Source organism: Acinonyx jubatus, chromosome B1 (genome assembly GCF_027475565.1).
Source record: "Acinonyx jubatus isolate Ajub_Pintada_27869175 chromosome B1, VMU_Ajub_asm_v1.0, whole genome shotgun sequence".
NCBI lineage: Eukaryota > Metazoa > Chordata > Mammalia > Carnivora > Felidae > Acinonyx > Acinonyx jubatus.
The window spans coordinates 67158392-67183201 of NC_069382.1; the positions used below are offsets into that span (position 1 = coordinate 67158392).

The 24810-nt window shown below is 38.7% G+C and overlaps 1 protein-coding gene and 1 long non-coding RNA gene across 9 annotated transcripts in view; one reads left to right on the plus strand and one right to left on the minus strand.

Moving 5' to 3' along the window:
* Positions 1-24810, minus strand: part of RAPGEF2 (Rap guanine nucleotide exchange factor 2) — a 246268-nt gene that overhangs the window by 173558 nt on the left and 47900 nt on the right. Inside the window, exon 1 of one of the 7 annotated variants that reach the window (XM_053216763.1) lies at positions 14958-15035. The exons of the other annotated variants lie outside the window; for them this stretch is intronic. The gene's annotated coding sequence lies outside the window, so the exon portion shown is untranslated. Of the gene's footprint in view, positions 1-14957; positions 15036-24810 lie in introns of those variants that run through there. 7 annotated transcript variants of the gene reach the window in all.
* LOC113602006 (uncharacterized) lies at positions 965-22880 on the plus strand. Of its 2 annotated transcripts, XR_008296054.1 has the most exons (4): positions 965-1197; positions 16187-16285; positions 17648-17783; positions 22611-22880. It is a non-coding gene; the product is annotated as an uncharacterized LOC113602006 (long non-coding RNA). The 2 variants fall into 2 exon arrangements; XR_008296055.1 differs by lacking the exon at positions 17648-17783.

A 24810-nucleotide genomic window follows, 5' to 3' on the forward strand; every position in this document is an offset into this window, starting at 1 on the left:
TCTGTCTGTCTGTCTCTCTCTCTCCCAAAAATAAACATTAAAAAAATGTTTAAGTGAGCATGAATTCAATTTATTTTCAATTCTTATCACAATGACATTTCTTTTATATATAGTTATATTTAAGTTTAAATATTTTCTTTAAAAAGGAGAGAGATGTCTTATTTTTCTCAATCATACTATAACACTTAGGAAAAAGATTCAAAGTTATTCATGAAAGTTCAGAACAGGTAAGTTAAAAATCCCATTTATATTCATTTGGATGATAAGGTAGCAAGTTATTAGTATTTCAAGACTCTAATATCTATAACATCTAGGATCACACAGTTTGTGATATAAAGGGTATGAAGAGGTATTCATTCCTCTCTTATATCTTAGTTAAAATCTAAAACAAAAGTATTTTAAGAAACTTATAAAATTATCCTTTTTTGTCTTAAAATAAGAGCTCTATTGAGATAGAATTCACATACTTTTTTTTTCCTCCCCAGGAGGCAACAGCTGTGCTGGGTCACTGCACACAACGCAGCGGAGGCCATGTGTACGATCCTCCCCTGCCCTCTGGGCTCATACCCACTGTCCCCTCCTCACTCCAGAGGGAAGGAGTGACAGGAAGTGGCTATGGGTGGGCAGGTTCAGAACCCAAGAGAGCAGGGTTGGTGGGCAGGGAGTGGGGGTCTGCTGCCCTCCTCTGACAGGGCAGCTGGGTAAACTAAAACTCAAAATTTGGCATTTTTTAAAGTTTTATTTAAGTAACCTCTACACCCAATGTGGGTCTCAAACTCAAAACCCCGAGATCAAGAGTCGCATGCTCTTCCAGGTAAGCCAGCCAGGTGACCCTCAAAATGCATCATTTTAAAGCGAGTAATTTGGTGGTTTGTGTATAATCATCATCACTAATTTCAGAACACTTCAACACCCCCCAAAAGCAACTCTATACCCATGAACAGTCATTCACCATTTCCCCTACCCCAACTCCTGGCAACCACTAATCTACTTTGTTTCTATGGATTTGACTATTATGAACATTTCACATAAATAGAATCTAACAATGGAATGTTAGATTGTGTCTGGCTTCTTTCACTTAGCACAGTATATACAAGGTTCACTTATGTTGTAAACATGTATCACTGCTCTCCTTTGTATTGCCAAATAATATTCCATTGTGGAGATGTACCGTATTATTTATCCATTCATCAGTTGGTGAGTATTTGGATTTTTTCTGCTTCATGGATGCAATTAACAATGCTGTTATGAGCTTTCATGTGTAAGTTTTTGTTTAAACACCTGTTTTCAGTTCTCATGGGTATACATACGCTTATGAGTGGAACCGTTGGCTCATATAGTAACTCTACGTTTAGCTTTTTAAGAAAGTGTCAAATTGTTTTTCTTAAATGGCTGCATCATTTATAATTCCATCAGCAATGTATAAGGGCTCCAATTTCTCCACATACATCATTGTCAACACTTGTTATTGTGTGTCTTTTTAACTTTAGCTCTCCTATTTGGAGTGTTATCTAATTGTGGTGTTGATTTGCATTTCCCCAATGACTAAGGATGCTGAGCATCTTTCATGTGTTTTTTGCTCATTTATATAACTTATTTGGATAAATATTCAATTTCTCTGTTCAATTTTTAGTTGGGTTGTCTTTTTATTATTGAATTTTAAGAATTCTTTGTGTCCTAGATAGAAGGCCTTTATCACAGATATAATTTGCAAATATTTTCTCCCATTCTACAGGCTTTCTATTTTTTCATTTTCTTAGATGGTGCTTTTATCTTTAAGTTTATTTATTTTTTGAGAGAGAGAGAAAGAAAGAACAAAAGAGAGAGAGAGAGAGAGAGAGCACAGTATATGAGCAGGGGAGGAACAGAGAGAGAGGATCCCACGCAGGCTCTGCGCTGTCAGCATGGGGCTCAAACCCACAAACCAGAGCTGAAACCAAGAGTCAGACGCTTAACTAACTGAGCCACCCAGGTGCCCCTAGATGGTGCCTTTAGAAGCACAAAGTTAATTAATTTTAATGAAGTCCAATTTATCTATTTTTTCTTTTGTTGCGTATGCTTTTAGAGTCGTATGTAATAGGGCGCCTGGGTGGCTCAATCAGTTAGCATCCCTCTTCAGCTCAGGTCACAATCCCACAGCTCATGAGTTCGAGCCCCATGTCAGGTTCTGTGCTGACAGCTCAGAGCCTGGAGCCTGCTTCAGGTCCTGTGACTCTCTCTCTCTCTCTCTCTCTCTCTGCCCCTCCCCTGCTCATGCCTGTCTCTCTCTCTCTCCCAAAAATAAACATTAAAAACTTTTTTGAAGAAGAGTTCTATGTAAGAAACCATTACTTAATCCAAGGTCACAAAGATTTACTAATACATTTTCTTCTAAGAGTTCTTACATCCACGATTCATTTCTGAGTTATTTTTTGCATTTGAGTTAAGTATCCAACTTTGTTCTTTGGCATGTGGATATCCATCTGTCCCACTACCCTGTGTGGAAAAGACTATTCGCTCCCCCATCAAATTGTATTAGTACCTTTGTTAAAGATCAATTGACCACAAATACAAGTGCTTGTGGACTCTCAGTTTTATTCCATCGGTCCATATGTCTATCTTTATGCCAGAACCACACTGTCTTGTTTATGTAGCTCTGTAGTAAGTTTTGTAGCAACTTTTAAAATCAGAAATTATCAGGGTTCCAACCTTTTTCTCCTTTTTTCAAGATTGTTTGGCCTTGTTTGGGTGTCTTGCATTTCCATATGAATTTTAGAATCATTTGTCAATCCACAAAAAAAAAACCTTTTTTTTTTTTAATCTGCTGAAATTGTAAGAAGGATTGTGTCGAGTCTGTAGGTCAGTTAAGGTAGTACTGCCACCTTAACAGTATTGAGTCCCCCAATCCATGACAGGGATGTTTCGCCATATACATAGGTCTTCCTTAATTTCTTTCCACAATGTTTTTTACTTTTCAGTATCCAAGTCTTGTGCTACTTTGGTTTGATTCAATCCTCTCTTTTAATTAAGAAAAAATTTCTGTAGCCTTAGGAATACCTTTCCGAACAATTCAAAACTATATGTGCAGTTAAATTTCATATATTAAAAGCACAGATAAGGGACAGTGACAACAACTAGAGAAGAAACTCAGAAACTTGAAGAAGATACTAAGGAAGTTTTCGGCCTAAAATATTTTATTGTAATCCTTAAAACAATACTGTGATATGGGGGGGAGGGGGGCGGGGGAAGGGGAGAAGTAATCTTACTGATAACTTTAAACTGTCACCATTTAAATTGTCACATCATCTAGTTAACAAAGTTTGCATTCCTTGAGAGCTTGTGTGGAGGTTCTAGCAGGGGAGCGCAGCTACTCGTATACCCTTGAGGGAAGAATGCTCCTGCTCTATCGGGGAAGGTCGTCCTCTTCCAGAGCACGCAGCTTCAGGAGGGATGCACTTGGAGCGGTGAGGGAGGAAGGAAGGGGACACCCGCCTAGCCTGCCAGACCAGTGGAATCAACCCTGGAGATCAATGGGGTGAGAGATGTCACAGCCAGATCACCCTCACATCCCAAAGTTTGCATTCCTAAAGCTAATAAATTCCTTCTTCAGATGCAATCAGACTCCAATCATAATATTCTATTTGCATATAGGGAAAAATCAATAAAAAATGCCCTGATGAGTTTCTTTAATATCTGTAGTAAAAGGTCTTTCTGAGCAATCCTAAAAAGTTCATTCTATTTTAGATATTATAAATATATGTGCTACTTGCAGTCATTGAATAGTGCAGAAAGACTCCCCCTGCCCCCCCCCCATTTCCAAAGAGCTTATATTCTGAATCTAATAGTAAAGTCTTACATATTTTTCACTGAAGTACCTATCAACCTTGGGTTAGGACCTGTCCAAGCCATAAAACACTCTTGTCTAAAAAGCAAACAGACAAGACTATTCACATTCATTTAACAATCATCAAGCAAATAAATTTACAATGACAAAAAAAAAAGGTTATTGGGAAAGCAGCAGAAAGAAATACTTTTTTTTTTTTTTTAAGCTGGAGAAGGAAGAAGTCTAGAAGAAACATGATAGAAGCAAGAATTTGGAAGCTTAGAAATAGAATGGAGGGGAAAAACAGCCTTAAGCCTTAAAAGATAATAGGTCTTAAATAACTGAGTCTCTTCTTCAAACCAAGCAAAATCAAAGTAGAAGAACATGTCCCTTAATGAAAGGGCACTTTATTAATCTGTTGCTTTTCAACATTGTAGTTTCATAGTTGTGCAGGGGTCACATTCCTGAATAAGTTATGTCACACCCATTACATGTGTCAGTAATGCAACAACTTTTGAGTATGAATGTATAACCTCTATAACTATACAAAATATATTTAAGAACAATAACTACCACATTATTTAAGGCAATATGTATAATTATAACCTGCAAATAAGATCGCTTATTAGTTAATAAAATTGTAGAGAACAGTGATGTATATGCTCAACTATAAGTCACTGACATAAGTAAATGGATCAGAAAGTTGTTACTTAGCCTGAATAGAAAACTCTGAGTGTGAAGAAAAGGACTGCATTATATCACCACCTCATGACCAAACAAAAAAGTATTTCTCTTTCTGTATGTATGTCACTGCATAAATAAAACATTTGCAGCTCACATAATCATGATGCTTTCTGGGGAGTAACTTGAAACGTGTCACTCAAGCAATACACTATCAGGGAATCCTATGCAACTGTTTCATGTGAGGATTTCAGATATGTAACGAGCCTATAAACTTCTTGAATTGAATTCAATTCTTGAAATGAATACAACGATTATGTCCAGAGTTTCTTCTATTATTCTTAAAATAAACCATCTCAAAAGAAACTTGTTTTAAATGGTTTATGCCACAAGGAGCCGATAAACTCAAGGAGCAGACATCATTATTATACATGAAGCTGTTAAAAGGAAGGCAGTATTATCTAGCTTGAATTAGAGGACTCTACAGATACATTCTATCTAAACTTGAGATCTCTTCATTGTAACTAACAGGAGGAATGGTAAGAAATGATGTCTAGACGGCAGGCAACAATCAAGTCAATGTGATGTTTCACTGTGCAATATGGACACAACCATCACAGATTTGGGTAGGTAGGAAAAGCAGAAAAGATTTGGAAAAGGCATCAGGAATACTCTGCTCTTGGACTCTGAGGAATGAAACACTGACTAGAGATGAACAAAAGAAATACAAATGGAAGGAAGGCCTATGGCTAAATTTTTCTTCAATACAGGGTCCAGCAGCCAAACGTTAGGCTTACCGATGATCAGGGATTGCAAGTAAGGTAAATAACACTGAAAGATAAAAACGAAGACAAGCTCTCTTATTTTCTCCTAGGAGCAAAACGGACTGAGCAATATTTTGAAATAGGCAAATATGGCCTTCTGAATCTTCCCAGGCAATTTTTTCTACCATCTCTCCAGGTGTCCAATGATCTCACGTTACCCCAAACCCCATTCTGAAGCATCAATACTCTGGTCTAAAAATTAAAGGCCGGGGCACCTGGGTGGCGCAGTCGGTTAAGCGTCCGACTTCAGCCAGGTCACGATCTCGCGGTCCGTGAGTTCGAGCCCCGCGTCAGGCTCTGGGCTGATGGCTCGGAGCCTGGAGCCTGTTTCCGATTCTGTGTCTCCCTCTCTCTCTGCCCCTCCCCCGTTCATGCTCTGTCTCTCTCTGTCCCCAAAATAAATAAACGTTGAAAAAAATATATAAAAAAATAAAATAAAATAAAAAAATAAAAATTAAAGGCCTAAAATTAAAATTAAATCTGAACACAAATGCAATGGGAGTGATTGGTGGGGGCGCTTGAATCTTCTGTGAAGAACTGTCTGCCTCCATTTGCATCTTCATAGTCCAAACAAATCTGTAAATGGCACGAGATTTCAGGCAGCACAACCAAGAGAAATTAAAAATATCAGCAAAGTAGGGGAAGAAGATATGGAGGGTCATGAGAGGCCAAGTGAAGCAACCCAGCTCTGCCCAGAATCTACCTCCACCCCTTCCTTGCCCCTAGAGGTCACCCCTAAGGGCTCTGCCTTCACGTTTCACATGTAAATTTTAACCCTCATTTCCCCTTTAATAGTTGGCCTTTACTAAAATAATCTATGAATTGGCACGGGATTGCCTTTAGCCAGCAAAGAAACAAAAAGACAAAAGGGCGAGGTGCTGAGGAAGATTAGCTCAACCTGAAATCTGCAACGTCAGTGAAAACCAGACGTGCTTGCTGCATCACAGAGTAAGGGCTTTCTCCTAAGATAAACAAGGAAATGTATGGCCTTCAGGGAATTATATTCTTGGATTATACATTTCTTTCTCTATGCAAACAGACATTCACAGAATGAAGTTATGTTTCAACAAACTCGACTACAGAAAAACAAATGCTGGAGCATTAAATCACCGAAAGTATTCCAAGTGACATTTCTGTGAGCAAACCACAATATGCAAACTGAGAAATCCCCAACTGCACCTCCTGAGGCCAATAAAATCCACGTGACTATTACTATTTTAAAGGACCCTTAAAACATGTAAGCTATTTTTTCCCCAAAATTTTTCTAGTCTTGAATACAAACAGGATGATATTGCTCTAACCAGGAAGCAGCATTTTTTGGAACAATAAGCCTTTCCTTCTACCCTAGGAAGGACATCCTTTTTTCAAAAATAGTTGCTATTTGAAAGCAGATTCAGCAAGTGTAAAACCACAGTAGCCCATAGACAAGAACTGACAGATCGACTGAAATGCAGTTTTCCATGAAAAGAAACAAATAAACTTTTGCCCCAAACATAAACCATGTATCAAAACCCAAAAGCATTCTCTAATTGTTCACAACCTAACCTACCCTCTTGTTCAGAGTCTATAAACACAACACAGGCCTACTAGGAAAGAAGTCCGAGGGAAAGTTTTCTGCATCTTGGGCTCCTTCTCTAATTTCTCCTTAGAGACGCATTCGGAATATAATCAGCCTCACAGCAAATGTATAGTCCATTTAAAACTAGCTTTTAATTTCACTTGTTCACCGGCATCAGGGATTTGCCAACAACTTAAAATATATTTTAATACAATCTTTGGAGATCTGAGAGAACTATTCTACCTCCTTTCCCACAATCCTCCTCCTCTCCTCTAGAGATTCTTTGCAAACAATGAAGGGAAGGGGGTTGGTGGTATTTTGCACAGCACTATGAAAAAACGTATGCAACTTTTTCCTTTAAAATGAGTTGTATATATGTTTTATATATGAAGCTATGTATTTAATTTTTTAAGTACTCTCTCCACCCAACAAGAGGCTCGAACTCACAACCCCGATATCAAGAGTTGAAAGCTCCACTGACTGAGCCAGCCAGGCATCCAGACTTCCCAGGAAGCTGTGTGTTTAAACGATAATCAGCAAGGTAGTCAAAGGGTATAACCTTCCAGGTACAAGATAAATTAAAAAACAACAACAACAGTAAGGTTGATTCCTTTAAAAAGGCTGTATCTCAATCATCAAAGAAACTAAGGCAAAGATTGTGCTACAGTTAAGCAGGTCTATGGAGACCCGAGTAGTAAATGCCTCCAGATTTAAACACAGACAGAAAGAGAAAGGAGTACCTTGCTAAGTGGAGGACTAGAAAATATACAGATACCGATTATCCTCCCTTGCAAAGGCAAAAATCATTTATCCTCATAGGCCAAAGTTCACCAGTGAGGAATTTGAGAGCTATGTCTTGAACATTATTTGTAATAAGGTTAAAAGCTAGACTATTCAAGGCTCCAACTCATGTGCACAGCCACATGGGAGAGAGGGCAGGAAGGCGGGAAGGCTGCAAGTCTCACTGTGTTTGCTGACATGGCAGTGAAGCTAAAAAGCTTCATTTGGCAGTTTCTCAATCTGTGCACACTAAAATATATAAAACTGTGTAAGAAGAGGGGCGCCTGGATGGCTCAGGTCATGATCTCACGATCTGTGGGTTCAAGCCCTGCATCGGGCTCTCTACTGTCAGCACAGAGCCTGCTTTGGATCCTCTGTCTCCCGCTATCTCTGTCCCTTCCCCATTGACACTCTTTCTCTCCCTCTGTCAAAAATAAATAAACATTTAAAAAAATAAACAAAAAAAAAAAAACCTGGGTCATCTGGGTGGCTCAGTTGGTTAAGTGTCTGACTTCGGCTCCGGTCATGATCTCAGTTCGTGAATTCGAGCCCACATCGGGCTCTATGCTGTCAACTCAGAGCCTGTTTCAGATCCTCGGTCTCCCTCTCTCTCTGCCCCTCCCCCACTTGCTCTCTCCCTCTCTCAAAAATAAACATTAAAGAAAAAAACTATCTAAAAAGGATAACAGAAAGAACATAGGTTTTAGTGTCAAATGGAGCATAGTTCACATCCTCATGCCCATCACTCTCAAGACGTGTGACCCTGGGTATGTTACAGAGACTATATTTGCGAAACAAAGTACATAATATCTACTTGGTGAGGCTGTATGGCTAAAATGATATCTAATTTCAAAACAACACTTGGCACATAGAGACCCTTGGAAAATGGTAGCTGATTTTATTAACTATGATTTCATTAACTATGATCTGAAAAAAGCACACAGTAACTACAAGAATATGAACTAAAAATATTCCTGAAATGTATGTATGTATGTATATACATATATATATCAGAATTTTTACAAATTAATGCATCCTTTTCATATGTGAGTATCTCTATCCAAAAAAATCAAAATAAATAAAATGAACTATTTTTTTTAATTTATTTTCAACGTTTTATTTATTTTTGGGACAGAGAGAGGCAGAGCATGAACGGGGGAGGGGCAGACAGAGAGGGAGACACAGAATCGGAAACAGGCTCCAGGCTCTGAGCAGTCAGGACAGAGCCCGACGTGGGGCTCGAACTCACGGACCGCGAGATCATGACCTGAGCTGAAGTCGGACACTTAACCGACTGCGCCACCCAGGCGCCCCTAAAATGAACTATTTATAAAACATATAAAGCATCCCTTAAATTGTCTGCTTTATAAATCCTGATTTTTATATCAGGTTTGCTGGGCAGAAGATGCTATTATCTCTAGAGAATCCACCTGTGCACTAATCCTACCATGTCACATTCAAACCTCCTCCTTCCAAAGCTCCCCAGGACGGCTTCTGAATAAAGCTCAAACCCCAAAGTCTCTTGCACCCTTTCCAAAAAAAATGACCAACAATCTTTGGGTCCCTCAAAAAGCCCCTCAAAACACACACTCCTTTTCCTCTCACCCTAGTGAAAAACATGTCTCTGAGACCCCATTTTGCACAGGCAGTGTGAGCTTCCTTTCTGAGCCACTGAAGTTCTTACTGCCTGTGTCACTCACGTGTGGCCCTTCACCCGTGCTCTGTGCAGCCACTTTACTTTCAAGGGCTTACATTTTATCTCAATTAGAGAATAAACACCTTGAACAAGGTCACTGTTCTCTTTTGTTACATCTTTTTTCTCATCTGTATCAAGCAACAGACTGTGGCTGCACTAGATGCAAAGAAAGGAAAGGGCAACCTTCCTGTGGGGGTGGTGCTATTAGAGACCTAAAGTGAATATTCCTGAGAATAATGGTGAAAGAAGGAAAGGGAGAAAATGTGTTTTCAATCTTGGTGTTCAGCGCTATGGGAAACTCCTATCTGTATAGTCTGAAACAATTCTGTAAATGGCCACAAGGTGGCAGACCACACCAACAGTCCTTTCCCACGACTGGAAATCTCAGTCCTCGGTCTCAAATGCATTTCCATTAACATATACTTAAGAGAAAGGAGTGTTTAAAGCATTCCTTAAGATCATCTGAGAAAATATGCCAAGTCCTTTCTCCTCATGCCTCTAATGAAAAGGGGAGGGGAGGGGAGGGAAGTCTATCAGCATGCCTATTAAAATCATTTAAGTCCTGGGTGGCTGAGTTGGTTAAGCATTGACTTCGGCTGAGGTCAAGATCTCAGTCTGTGATTTCAAAACCCACGTCAGGCTCTGTTCTGACAGCTCAGATTCTGTGTCTCCCTCTCTCTCTGCCCCTGTCTGTCTGTCTGTCTCTCTCTCTTTCTGTCAAAAATAAACAATAAAAAAAATCATTTAATTCCAATCATCCCTAGCATCTTATTTTAAAGCAGCTTCCCAGTCCCACACATCATAGTAAGGCAACAGAGGGACACCTGGGTGGATCAGTGGGTGAGGCATCTGACTCCTGATTTCAGCTCAGGTAGGATCCAGCCCTGCGACAGGCTCCACACAGACAGCCTAGACCCTACTTGGGATTCTCTCTCTCTGCCCCTCCCCTAAATTCTCTCTCTCAAAATACATAACCTAAAAAAAAGTGAGGGGGGGGGAGAGCATTTAAAACAAAAATGTCAAATCACAACACTGCTGAGATGTTTTGTGCTATTCAAGTCCTTCATATCCCAGAGTTACACCATCACATACTTCAGGAACATGTAGGAAAAAAATCCATGGTGGAGTATACGATTTTCAGTAAAATTCTTAAATGTTATTAAATAGCAATTTCAACATCAAATCATATGACGGCTGTTTCTGAGCCTACTAATTTATACCTGAAAGGAAACAATCTCCCAGAATTGTAGTTGTATTCAAATTCACATGTTAAAACCCAGGGAAATTATATTCCTGTCATCTTTGACATGGCCCGGATATAATTCTCCACCTTCAGGTTCCTCAGCACTGTATCTTTACCAGATGCGTGCATAAGGAATTCTGGAAGTAAAAGGTACATATTCAAGCTCTTCTGTTTGTCTAGAATTTCCTCGGGTGTTTTCCCCTGCAGAAAGATCACTTACACCTTGGGAAAAAAGAGAGTTTTTGAACAGTTGCTAAATTTGAGACAAAAGTAGTTATAAAGTCACGGTCTCCTGAAGTAACCATGACAATTGACAAGACAGACATGTAGGTTCAACGAAACACACCCTTGTCACCCCATGGCTCCTCTACTTCCAGCTGGTGCAGGAGCCTCAAGAGCAGGTGCTTCAGGGGAGAAGGTAGAAAAGTTGAAGAAGGTAGAAAATACTTTGTAAATTCTAAGAGACAGATGAAGGAGGGTCGCATCTTATCCTCATTCTCCAAGAGTCTCTTACTGAAGAAAATGCACGCGGAGTTAAAAGATAAGCAACAACAGACATCACAAGGCAGCTTTTCCAATTACTACAAGAGCAGCATGATGTAGAACAACTGAGAATGCATACTGCACCCTGTGTTCACTGTCATATCCTATGGTGAAAAACACCCATCGCGACAATTAAGTTTCATTTGTGAAGATTAAGATTTCTCGTTAGAAAAATCAACAATTTAGTTGTAACCAAAAACTCATCTTGTGCACAAGTGAGAAAAATATCAAGTGTCTAAACCAGTCCACAATTCCTGTTTTCAAGAATCTGTATAAATATTTCCCCTTCAGAACAATGCATTACCACCAAGTCCATAGCTTCCCAGAATTCGCATCTCCTAGGCAGCAGAAACAAAATATATCTTCATTTTCAAGTAACTATCTTACTTTAATTTCTCAGAGTGCAAAACTTTGTATTCAAATTTGAATCTCACATGTACAGATTAACACACTAGAAAATGATTTGCAGTAAATTTACTGCTAGCCTGATTTTTGCTCTCCATGATCAAGCTAGCAGGCAGTGAATGACTACCTTTTAAGTTACCATTTAAACATTTGATTAAGTGTAACAACAAAAGTCAATCAGCTGTACACAGCAAGGGTGTGTGTGCGCGCGCTCGCGCACACACACACACACACACCGCTCTAATAAAATGGTTCCTGGACTATCTTTCATTTCCATTTAAAAAAAATTAACTAGGGGCGCCCGGGTGGCATAGTCAGTTAAGTGACCAACTCTTGATCTCTGCTCAGGTCAGGATCTCATGGTTCATGAGTTCCAGCCCCATTATCAGGCTCTGCGCTGAGAGTGCAGGAACCAGCTTGGGATTCAGTCTCTCCTATCTGCCCCTCCCCTGCTTGTGCTCTCTTTCTTGCTCTCTCAAAACAAATAAATAAACTTAAAAAAAAATATCAACCAAACATACTCCCTCCTCCCCAACTCTCCTCTAACAATACACTTAAAAGCTACAGCGTGGTGTTCAACTCATCTCCCACAGACAGTCTGGCTCTGGTAAACCCTGTAGAAACCTTCGGAGAGTCAGGGTGGGCAGAGGGAAGTTGACATACACCACTCCACTGAACATAAACTCTGCAACAAGGAGCCCCAGAGTCTACAAAATTCACCCTCAGGACACCTCAAGTTTCAAATACCAACTTAATTCCAGAGGCTCAACTAACAGTACTTAGTTTGAATCATTCACTATACAAATGTCAATATTCTTACAGCAGTAGAGTTTGACAGTCCTAACATAATAAAAGCAAAGCAGAACAGGTCACTGAGGACACAGGCTCTTTATTGCCTCTTAGCAGAAAGGAAGAGCTTCTGAATGGAAGCAAGTTTAAATATAGAAAACTTCACTGCTGCCATTTTTCTAGGACAAAACACAAAAATAATTTGACATCTGTTTTTCCCATCTTGAATGTTTTACTGAGGAGGCAACCACCAATATTATGCTGTTTCTCAAACTTTTCTATTTCTCAAGAGGACAGAAGAAACAAATGAGAATTCTACATATGTAATTAGAGTCTTCCAACTTTGTTAGTCAGAAATTAACTAAATACTAAAAAAATTTTAGGTACCGCTCAAAGTTCAGATCTGTCCATAAAAGGTAAGGTGGCAGGAAGGGGGGGGGCAGTTTTAGGGGTGGCAGTGGCAGTTACAGAAAAAGAATATATTATTCAGATACAGAAAATAATTAGAAACATATAAATATGTATATTATACATTGTACACACATTTATATAAAACTTGAATCAAGGGATCCACTAAAAAAGATAGCATGTCATGCTTTCTGAAGCATCCCACCTTTCAATCATGTTTCGAACTCTGATGCTAAAATCTAACATCTTTACTTATCCTACTACAATTGTTTTACCTTCCCCAATCGTACAGGATGTACATGCATGCATGCACGACAGGTTAAATTTGTGCATGTGTACTTTTGATTTATATGGTGGACTCCATGATATTCATAAACAAATAAACTCGGCCTCCACAACAGCAATACTCTGACATCAACACACACACACACACACACACACCCCTGAAGCCATGGGGGCATCGTTACCCAGATTCTCCAGAAATCAGAAGGATGCAAAGATCTCTTCTGTGGCAACAGTGACCGTCCCGTGTAGTCAATTATTGCAGACAAGCCATCACAACCAGAAAGGAAGATGACAAGGAAAGGTGGGAAGGTGGCTCCCAGCTCCACATTTCCTAAAATACATGTTCACAATTTAAACGGTGTGCCACTTGAGCCAGTGTTATGAAGGGTTTCTCCACCAGCCACTGCATCCTAGAACTAGAGGATCCATGTAGGAAGAAGGAAAAGGAAGCTGTACAATTTCCCTTTCCTGGTAAAGGACAAATTTCAAAGAACAGTGAGAGGGTTCCAAATGTAGGTCCACAGGAAATTTTTGCCGAGTGAGTGGCAAGATGAGAAAATAAGGACAATGTAGTGGGACTCTTAATGAGTTAAATACATTCAATTTAAAAAGTTCTCCTTTATGTTAGGGACTCTTTTTATGTTAGGATCATAACTATATACATATAGTTATGTGTGTATATATATATATATATACACATATGTGTGTATATATATGTGTATATATGTGTGTGTATATATTTTTTTTTCTTCTTTCTTTGAAATTAAATAATCTAAGGCCAGGGTGCTGCAATGGAAGAGACATTAGTAATTCTCCAAAATTTGTCAGGCTACAAAGACCACCTGGCAACATACTTAAAATAGCATTTTAGGTGTTGTTTTTGTCTTCTTACTTAGACAATTTCTGGATTTAAAGTAAAATACAATGTTGTAACACTCTAATAGTAGACAGTCAAAGAGGAACAGCTGGATGTGAAAAGTAACAGATATTAAATACACCTCATATTTTGTAATACAAATGAAGATTTGTACTTCGCCCAAACTTCAACACGGGTTGAGGGTAGGGAGGATCCCAAATCTGTTTAGACGGCACCCCTTCCCTTCATTCACAGTTCCCACGTATTGTCGGTATTGAATGTCCTCTTGGAGAACAGAGACTAGAACAGCACAACTCTGGTCCTCAAAGACACTGGGTCTGTTAACACCGATAAAAACATCCTCACAAACAGCTACAAAGCATAACAGAAATTCAGTTGTAAGTCATAGGTGTCAGAAGACGCGTTTTCTTACTCCCAAATTCAACAAATGCTTTCTGTCACTCTACCATTGCTGCCAGGCAGTATCAGAACTTCTGAACCGCATCACATATTTTCTTCTCCCGTAGGCTCTTGATCCTCAAACTATGTACTGAGAATTAATTAGGTGGCTCAGTTAGGCATCTGACTTTTGATTTCAGCTCAGGTCATGATCTCATGGTTCATGGGATCGGGTCCAGTGGGATCTTATTTAAAAAAAAAAAATTTTTTTCTTTAAAATAAGAGAATGAATTATACCAGAAATCTTAAATATCTAGAACCTCACTCCTTCATTTGACAAATTGTTATTGAGTACCTGTTATGAATAAGGAAAGGTGACTGGATCCCATTTTTAAGTTTATTTATTTTGAGTGAGAGAGTGAATCCCAAGTAGGCCCCGTGCTGTCAGCACAGAGCCTGATGTAAGGCTCAAACCCACCAACCCTGTGATCATGACCTGAGCCAAAATCAAGAGTCAGATACTAACATTTAGTATAAAGTCCTTTTACCATTACAGAAAGAGTATCATTTCCAAAGGGTATGCGTATTGAGTTACTTAAATTTATTACAGCTCAATAATAAAATATTCAGTAATGCCTTAAAAGTACAAATAAATTTAACATGACTCTGGGGATAAAACCCAACTCACCAGCTATGCTAAACATGTGTGGGGCCCCGCCTTCCACTGCCCTGCACCTAGTCTGCTGTCTGTTGAAGCCAAGTGCCATCTGTAATGAACTGAGAAGAAAAAAAACAAGGGAAAACCAAGGACATAATCACTTCCTCTCCAGTCACTGGCCACTCACCGTTATTCATAGACATGGTCTAGCTATTGAATGTATTCATAAGGTCTGTGTGCTTTAAGAATATCTGTATGCACATTCTTTTGAATATTATCATTAGTAGTACTTTAGGGAGATTTGGCTTTTGAAAACATCCAACATTTACCTAGAACTAAGCCTAGTGAACAAGTTGATTATTTGAGCCCAAGCAGGCTCAAAAATAACATGCAATTTATGAAGTAAAGAGGTAGTAACTTCCTTGTAGGATTCACTAAGCAACTCCGATAATAACACCGAGTTACAGTCTAAAAATGTTTTGAACGACAGCAAAAAGGTTTTTATAAAAACTGTATTACTTGGAAAAGTAACAAATTTTAAGAATAATACTTTTTTAGACAGATAAGCCCCTGCCTTATTTTAAATTTGACTTCATTATAGCTGACCCTTTTTTGGTAGAAAAAAGTTAATACATCAAAATCAAATAACATAATTATGGAACTAAATCTACTATATTACCATCACTTGTACTTATATGTCATTTAACCCTCCTTAACTCTAAAATATATGGCAGGTAACACTAACTATTCTATTTCTTATTCTTCTGGAATCAACACATTGTTTCATTCATAGAAGTAAATATTAGATGCCATTGAAACAATCCACATGTAACCTGTCCAAACTGTTACTTCATCATGGCAGTGAGGATTCTACCAAACACACAGGAATTGCCCAGGAGGCCAGCTACCTTAAGAATAAAAGATTCTGTGCAAGAAATGTGAAATTCACAAAAAAAGTGTGGTAGACCAGTAAACCCCTCCTCATAACCCTACTACCACCATCACCCAAACACTCATGTTCATCCTGTCCTTAGTATTAGTATCCTGAGCAAAAATTAAAATTTTACAAATCAAAAAAGAACAGAAAACACACACACACACACACACACACACAGAGTAGGAGTACTTTTTCTTCATCACCTTTTTTGTCTTTTCTAAAATTGGTAAGTCATTCAAGCATAAAAAAAAAACCAGCACACACCCAGATTTTTAAACTATTAACATTGTTTTCTCTGTATCATTTTCCATTCTTTCCTTAGAAATGAACAAGTTTCCCACCTTGGAAAATCTTCACCTAACCCTTCCTAAGTCCTCTACAGCAACAGCTCTGTTTCTTAGCCAAGACTGTGGAATGAGAGGTACACCCCTTTTGTCCATTTTCTCAACTGTCCAGTTATTGTATAACCTTTTGGAATCTGATCTTTGCCCTTAAGTTGACTGAAAGTCATTTCTCCAAGATCACCAATAATCTGTCTAAACCAAATTAATTTTCTCTTTTCCCCCGTGGGGAGCACTGTTGTAGATGCTAACGATGCACTAGTATACAAAGCAGACAAAACCCCCAGTCCTTGTGGATATTACAGTCTAGTGGGACAGAAGAAATTGCATAAGCAAAGTGTAAAAACTGTTGGTAGTGATAAGAAGAAGAAAACATAACAAAGGAAAGGAGAGGATGAAGTGTCATGAAAGGTGGCCCGTGCTGATCACTCCCTCCCCCTTGGGTCTTCCCTGGCCCCCCTCCAGGGGCTCTGCAAGCTGCACCAAGTCTCTTCAAGGGGACTACTCAGAGGCTGGTCTCTGAACCTCATCCTTCTTAAAAGGTCCTTTCACTTAGAAATCACATCTGCTCCCAGCCTACCTTTACAAATGACCACAATCACCAGCTGATTAGTTACCATTCCAAGCTGCTGGAGCACTGCTCAAAACAGTAACTAAAATCCACACTAAATTTCCCCTACCTAAACCTTTCAATTCCTCTTCTTCTGCCACTGGTACACGTGCCCCAGCTGCTCCAGGGAAAACCCTGGGAAGTTCTCCCCAATCTAGAGCCGCTGCCCGTAGCACCTCTTTTCTCCTTTGTCACACATTTAGTTTTTTCCAATCCAGGTAAGTCCCTTGTCATACTTTGGTTTTTGTTGTTGTTGTTGTTGTTGTTTCATTCTATTTTCAATGGCATGGACAGTTTCAGGCCATCCCCCTTTCATCATGCTTATCATAAGGCACTCTAAACAGTTGTTTAGGCTGTCCTGCTCCCCTGGTGAAAAGCTTCCATCGATCACCAAATTTCAGGCATATCACATCTGCATTCAGTGCTGCTACACTCTGTACCCGAGGTCCTGTCCCAGCCTTCTCCCACTCTTCCTCTACTCCATCCTCTACTCGGATGGCTCTTCTGCCCAGCAGCATGCCATGCAAGACGCGTGCCTCCTTCTGCCTGCACATGTCCAATGCCCAATCCATCCTGATGGGCATCGCAGCTCATGTCCTCTGGGAAGCCTTTTCAGACCACTCTTACCGCTCTACCTTTCCCTAATATCCTATATATTTATTAATCCATCATTCATAAGTAACTTACCATATGTTCGTTTGTATTGTTGGTATTTTTTAACATATATGTGAAATAGCTGTGGGAACAAGTCAATACAGGCAATACTCAATAAAGACCGTATACTCCCAGAGAGGTACCATGTCTTATACTTCTTTATCCCTATAATCCTTAGGAAACGTCTAGAATTAGTGAAATCCAGAATCTGAGTGGCAGAGGGCTCTACACCTAGTAGTTACACTAAATTTTGTAGTTTGTTCCTGAGACAGAGAGAGATCAACAGTGATCACACTAAGATCCCAATGCAGAAGGTAAGTAAGAAAGTGTGTCTGGTCGCTATTACCTGAAAATAAATATGTCTTTCCTCTAGAAGCACTCACCCTTCTCACCCAGCAGCCCTCCACCTCCACCACACCTCACTGCCTGAGCTTCTAAAGGGGTTGTTCGGTTTTAATTTATGTCTCTGCTCTCTTCCTTACCTCTTTAGAGCACTAATCCACGTTTGGCCAGTTCCCACTTCCTGATTATTTTTTTCTTCAATTCTTTTGGTTTTTCTCTTTAATCCCATGATTTTCTTTTTCAAATCTAACACAATACCCATGGTTTACACAGTTTAAGTGTCTGACATGCTGAAATAGAAATACCTGTGCTTCTACTCACTCTGACATGAATTCTTCACTAATGATAACTTGAGTTTGAAAACCCTTAGACAAAGCGAGGATACACTAAATTCTATTCGTGTATACACACATAATATATAGAAAATCATCGCCAAACCCAGATTTGAACTGTATGTTTTCCTCTAAGTTAAAAACATACTGATTTTAAAATAGCAGTGGTACCAGGAAGAATTAGAACTTTGTACCAGGTGGCCTGTTCTAAATGTTCTCATTGAGGCAACACTACTTTAAACAAGACTCCTTTATAAGTCATCATTTAATTAATATCCAAGTACCTTGAGAACCAATAATAGTTCAACAAACCAGCTGGAAATCCAATATCAGATATAATTACTCACAGCTGGCTTTATTCAACTGATGTCATATTAAATAAACTTATCCCACAGACCTTTTCCCCTCCCCCCGCCAGGAAAAAAAAATTCCTTCAAGAAACATAGAAGGCTCTTTGTGTTGAGTTGTCTTATTTTTTTTAAGTTTGCAGAATATATTCCAATATTAAAGATTTTCAGCAAGAGCATATAGTAGTAACGATTTTCAGTAGAGCACATTGTTATTTTTTGTACTATTCTCTGTGCTTGCAATACTTCAGATCCTGGGAGCTTTGTTTTCCTTAAGACTAATATAAAAATACAATGAACATCTGTATTTTTATGATCTGGCATTCAGTTTACTGTTTCAATATCAAGCTCTATCTGTAATTTTTGTAGAGATGTCATGTCTCAACAGCTTAGTAATATGAATTATCAAACAAAAATATTGGTTTCAAACCTACTATTTTTAAGACAATATTTAAAACGTTTTACTATATTGTACTACCCATGGTGTATGAAGAGTAACTTCTTTATAAACAATAACTACTACCCATTATATTCCAGGCATTGGGCTGGATGTTCTATACCTATTGTCTCTAATTTCCATAACTCCAATCTTCCAGTAGGGATGAATACCTACTAATCAGCTATCTGTTCTGGAATAATATGGCACAAATTTTAAAACAAAACAAAAATTAAGCACTTTACACAGCTCAGCAAAGTGGTGCCCAAGTCACCAGAAATGCTTCCTATCTGAAGAGGTGTTAGCAAGTAAGAGGGTAGCAAGTAACAAAAGATTATACTTTCATCTTACAGTTATATCTGTAGTTATATATATAGACAGTGCCTATACTATGGCATTAAACCTATTTACTTCTTCCCTCCCCGAGTACTCTGTCTGGAAATAATATTACAAGGAATGACAGAAGAGACTACTGAAATGCATTTTGTAATATGCCTCGCAGGGTAGCACAGTGGGTAGGAGACTGAGCTCTGGTACCAGGCTGAGTTAAAACCCACAGCTCGGCCATGTGCATGTTCTGAACTATGGACAGAGTAACTTACTCTGAGAGTCCGTTTCATTTGAAAACTGGTGGTGAATGCTCAACCCATTTGGCTGTTGTGAGGATTAAATGAGATAATGCCAGCAAAACCCTCAGGGGCTATTTTGATAGTTGGGAGGTATAATGTACAGATATAGACAGAATATATGTGGGTTCTCTCCTCCAGGTTCATTAATATTTACAACAACCCAAATTTTAAGTGTAAAGATTTAAAAGTATGCTTCCCAGGAGGTTGAAAACTATTTTCTAGTAACAATTACGACAGTTATCAAAGATGAATTTTTTTAATATAAAGACTCCCAGATTTTCAACAAACATTTTGAAATGTGTCAGAGATACATATAATGAGCAGAATGGAAACCTTAAGTCTGTTGCATGCAGCCTTCTGAGGTTTCTCTCCAGAATTTTAAAATGCGTGCTTTAAAAACTTATGAAAGTTCAGAATATATTGGGGAGATAATCTAAATTACTATCTCTCTCAAAAAACAAGTCTTAATTGCCTCAATTAAGCAACCATTGTATTTCTGAAAGGTATTCCCTTCTTGATTTATTCATCAAACCTGACCACACACCAGGGATCAAATTTAACATGTATGAAGATAAGCAATTATCTATGCCTAAGATTAACAAATTATCACAATTGACATCACAATCAAAATCATTTCTTTAATTCAAAAGAACACTTTCATGAAACAAAAACTACAAGGGAACTACAAATTATATATATGATGCAAACTTCTGAAAACATAATTTAACTATTTTAGAAGAAAACTACCTCCAAATAGTTAAGATTTAACCACCTGCTTTCTAAACCCAGCATCACAAAAGACATTCATTATAATATTCAATTTTACTAATATTTTTTTACAAAATTCAACTTCACTAACAATTTTTAATTCATATTGAGCAATCTTTTTTTTAATTTTTTTAAGTGTATTTATCTGGAGAGAGACAGAGACTGCATGAGTGGGGGAGGATAAAGAAGGAGGCAGAGAGAGAGAGAGAGAGAGAGAGAGAGAGAATCCCAAGCAGGATCCACACTGTCAGCACAGAGCTCGATACGGGGCTCAAATCAATGAACCAAGAGTTAGATGCTCAACCAGCTGAGCCACCCAGGCACCCCTGAGCAATCAATTTCTAAGAAGTTAACACATGTATCTTAAAATGTTTAGAATGCAGGGGGTCACCTGGGGGGCTGTCTGTCAAGCGTCCAACTCTTGATTTCGGCTCAGGGCAAGATCCCAAGGTTGTGGGATCAAGCCCCAAGTCAGGCTCCACACTGAGCCTGGAGCCTGCTTAGGATTCTCTCTCTCTTTCCCTTTGTCCCTCTCCCCTGCTCACTCGCTCAATCTCTCCCACATAAAAAGTGTTTAGAATGCTACACAACAATCCAATTTTATGATTATATCCAAGATTTTTTTAACCATATACATGAAACAAGGTCCTCAATCAAATTGTTATCCTTTTTTTCCCCTCTCCTCATGATTTTCTCCAGGGTAATCACATTACCTATTCAAAAACACTGATGTATTCAAAACTTATAAAGAAATTTAATTTCTAATTAGTTCCAAATACGTAATCACAAGGAATTAGCAGAAAACAAAAAGTATGCCATAGGAGACATTATTGAAGAAATTGTTGCAATTTTTTAAATAATTTTTTAATGTTTATTTATTTTAAAGAGACAGAGAGAGAGAGAGAGAGAGAGAGAGAGAGAGAGAGACAGTGAGCAGGGAAGGGGCAGAGAGAGGGGGAGACACAGAATCTGAAGGAGGTTCCAGGCTCTGAGCTGTCAGCACAGAGCCCAATGCTGGGCTGGAACTCCTGAACTGTAAGATCATGACCTGAGCCAAAGCTGGAGGCTTAACCGACTGAGCCACCTAAGTGCCCCAGAAATTGTTGCAATATTTTTAACTTTTAACTCTCAACATGGATGAGTAAACTCCACTTGAATATTAATTCCTGCCTTGTACCTGAAAAGTTTTATTGTGAAAAGAGAAAAAGGAGATGATTTACCAGACTGCATAGATAGAGCCTGCATTACAAATTCACTTAAATCAAGTCTACTTCTTTTTGGACCCAGTACTTTAAAGCACAGACTAGCAAGGATGCCTGGGTGGCTCAGTTAGCTAAGCATCTGACTTTGGCTCAGGTGAGTTGTGAGTTCGAGCCCCACATCGGGCTCTACGCTGACAGTGAGGAGCCTGCTTCCCTCTCTTATCTCCCTCTCTCTCTCTTCCCCTCCCTCACTCTTGCATGTGCACAGGGTCTCTTTCTCAAAAATAAGTAAACAAAAAATAAATAAATAAAGCACAGACTGGCATGCTGTTAGCATGTTTCATCCATGTTGTTTGTTGCACATAGAAAAAGGTAAACTGCATACTGCATTAACTTAAGGATGTAACCAACTCTAGTCTAAGCTCTCTGGGCTTCAATGCAGTTGATTTGAAGTAGACTTTCTTCACATGTGTGCTACTGAAATAAATTAAATGAACACCCTGTAGCCATAGTCCCAACACCATCAAGGATATTCCTGTCTTAAGAGGGGGACTTTAAAATCAAAGAGGATGTTTGAGGCTTTGTTCCACCATTTACCTTGAGCAAGTTCCTCAATTTTCCTCATCCATAAAATGAGGATAAAAATAGAAGTATGTTCTTCATTGGGTTTGAGATGATTAAACTTGCTTAAATATTAGCTATCATTAAGATCTCATATAGAAGCATGATTATCAGTTATTGACAGGAAGTAGCAGGGAAAAATCAATTGATAAAAGGTACATTTCATAGGATAAATAACAAGTTAGACGTGTCCATCTATGGTATACCGGACATAACAAAAGACTTTTTTATAAAGTCTTTTACACAACTAGAATGCTAACATAAAGCTGAACAAAGACAGTTTCTTGATGAAAACCTATTAAACTAAAAAATAATGTGAGTGTCCAATTAATATGACTCCAATGCCACATTTCATACTTAGATAATAGAGTTAAAATGGATGCTCTTCTTTACAGATTAATAAAAGCTGGGTTGGAGGGACAGCGATAATGCCTGTGTTGTAACTGTCTTGCATTTTTCCACAGGAGCATTCACCTGATGATCTGAGGACAAGAGTCGTGTCTCCTAAGAAAAAGGATACAGCTGTTTCCATCTGTAAGTGGGGCACTGCTCTACAAGTTGACAACACTACTGTTCACACAGCCAATTAAAATTCTTTCCACACTGCTAATGAAGAGTTCCAGTTGCAGAGTTTTTAAATTCGGCTAATTAAAACAAAAAAAAAAAAAAAAAGGAGCAAAACTATTTAAGCCACAAGTAAGTACCTGACAAAAGAGCAAAAAAAAACACAGAAAGTAATGAATGGGTTGATAAATAAATGGGTGGTTCCACTATGGCCTAGCCAATGTACATATCCTTTCTAAATAACAGACCTCTGAAATTTTGAAGTCTGGAAAATATAATGCTTCAAATTTAACTTGCCATAATATATACAAAAATAATTTTACAGTGGTCAAACTTGATTCTGAACTATGTTTTTATCGACCTCTTGGACAATAACACTATGCTTAGTTTTCTTGGAAATACCGTAGACTGACCCCATTACAAGTCCCACAATCAAAAGAAAATTCTCTGCACAGATTCAGGCAACACATTTTTCTCAAGAGACTAATAATGACGCCTTGCCACTTTTGCCATATGGTGGAATCTGAACTTAGGAATTCTTACTCGTAGAGTGAAAGGAGGAAGATGCAAAATATAAACAGCTGCATGATCCAGAAGGACAAAGGCTGAAGGAGACTCTGCAAATAGACACTGCCAATGACAGAGGTGGCAGAGGACAACAATTAAGAGAACACATTTTGGCATCAGAACCCAGCCGCAATCCTGACTTTGCTATTTACTGCTGGGAGATACGGGAGAGTTACTTCACACTACTGAACTTAAAATTCACCATCCATAAACTGAGAATAATATCTACACTCTATAGAGCTGCTGTGAAAATCAAGATAATGTATATTAAGCACTTACTCACTGGTTATTATACAAGCTATTGCTATTATTTCAAATTTAAGGGGGAAAAGGATTGGCCAGACTCCATGATGCCAACCAAGACTGAAACTTGAGGAAGGGATTCCAGCAAGGTGGCCAGTGACAGTTTTGGCTTCCTTCAAGTTTTCACATCCTATTTAGCAAGCACTATTAGTAAAAATTGAATAAAACTGTACAAAATGAGCAAACTGAAAAGACTTAGTTTTGTGTGCTTTTCCTTCCTTTTTTTTTTTTTTTTTGAGGGGGGTGGGCAGAGAGAATCTTAGACAGGCTCCATGCACAGTGTGCCCGGAGCCCCACTCCAGGCTCCATCTCATGAACTGAACCATGAGATCATGACCTGAGCTGAAATCAAGAGTAAGATGATTCACCGACTGAGCCACCGAGACACCCATCGTCTGATAATCTTTTAAGTGTTGTCAAGAAAGATGGTTTAGGTATTGCTCCTGTGGAAGACTGGCGATTAACCAGATAATCCTAAAGTCCTTCCAGACCTGGGACACAAGAAAGAGAACCAAAGGACAGTCTCACATGCCTTCCTTTGCTTTTTGTTCAAATATAACCAAATCTGTATCTATATTTATACCTAAGTAATACTATTTTCCAAATAAGGAGGACAATGAAAAATAAAAGAACACTGAGCTGAAGTTCCTATAATTTATTATTGGATGGGGAGTGAAGAGGGGGAGGTGCAGGGAATAAGCAGGAACTTTCCTTCTTCTCACTTTTGGCAAAATGCAATGCAGACACTCTTAATAAAAATTATAAAAACCTGCTAGTTTATTTTTTTTCTGCTTTAAGAATAAAATACTACCAACTTTCAATAAACTCTGAAATTCTGAATAAACAAATTGGGAGAATAACCAATTGGCAAAATTTTTAAGTGATACAACCACAGGTCCCCTCTGCTAGTACTACTACAGACACTTCATTATGCTTTGCTATCACTGCCACCTGCCTCATTCCATACTCCAACTCCTCCAAAACCCAGGTTCCCTACCCCAACCACCTTGCCACTGCCATTAACTCAAGAGGAAAGGAAAAAGGTGGTGGAATGGCTTCAACTGCTTAAGGGATTGTCACAGGAGAAAGGTGATTCCTTTCGTAGAGAAAGAAACTCTAGTAGCAAATATATGTTGGGGGTCTTTTTTAAATTCCTAAAGGGAAAGTTGGTATTTTAAAGGACAAGGGAAGTCATGGCCTTAATACAAAGATTAAAGTTGTTATCTCTTG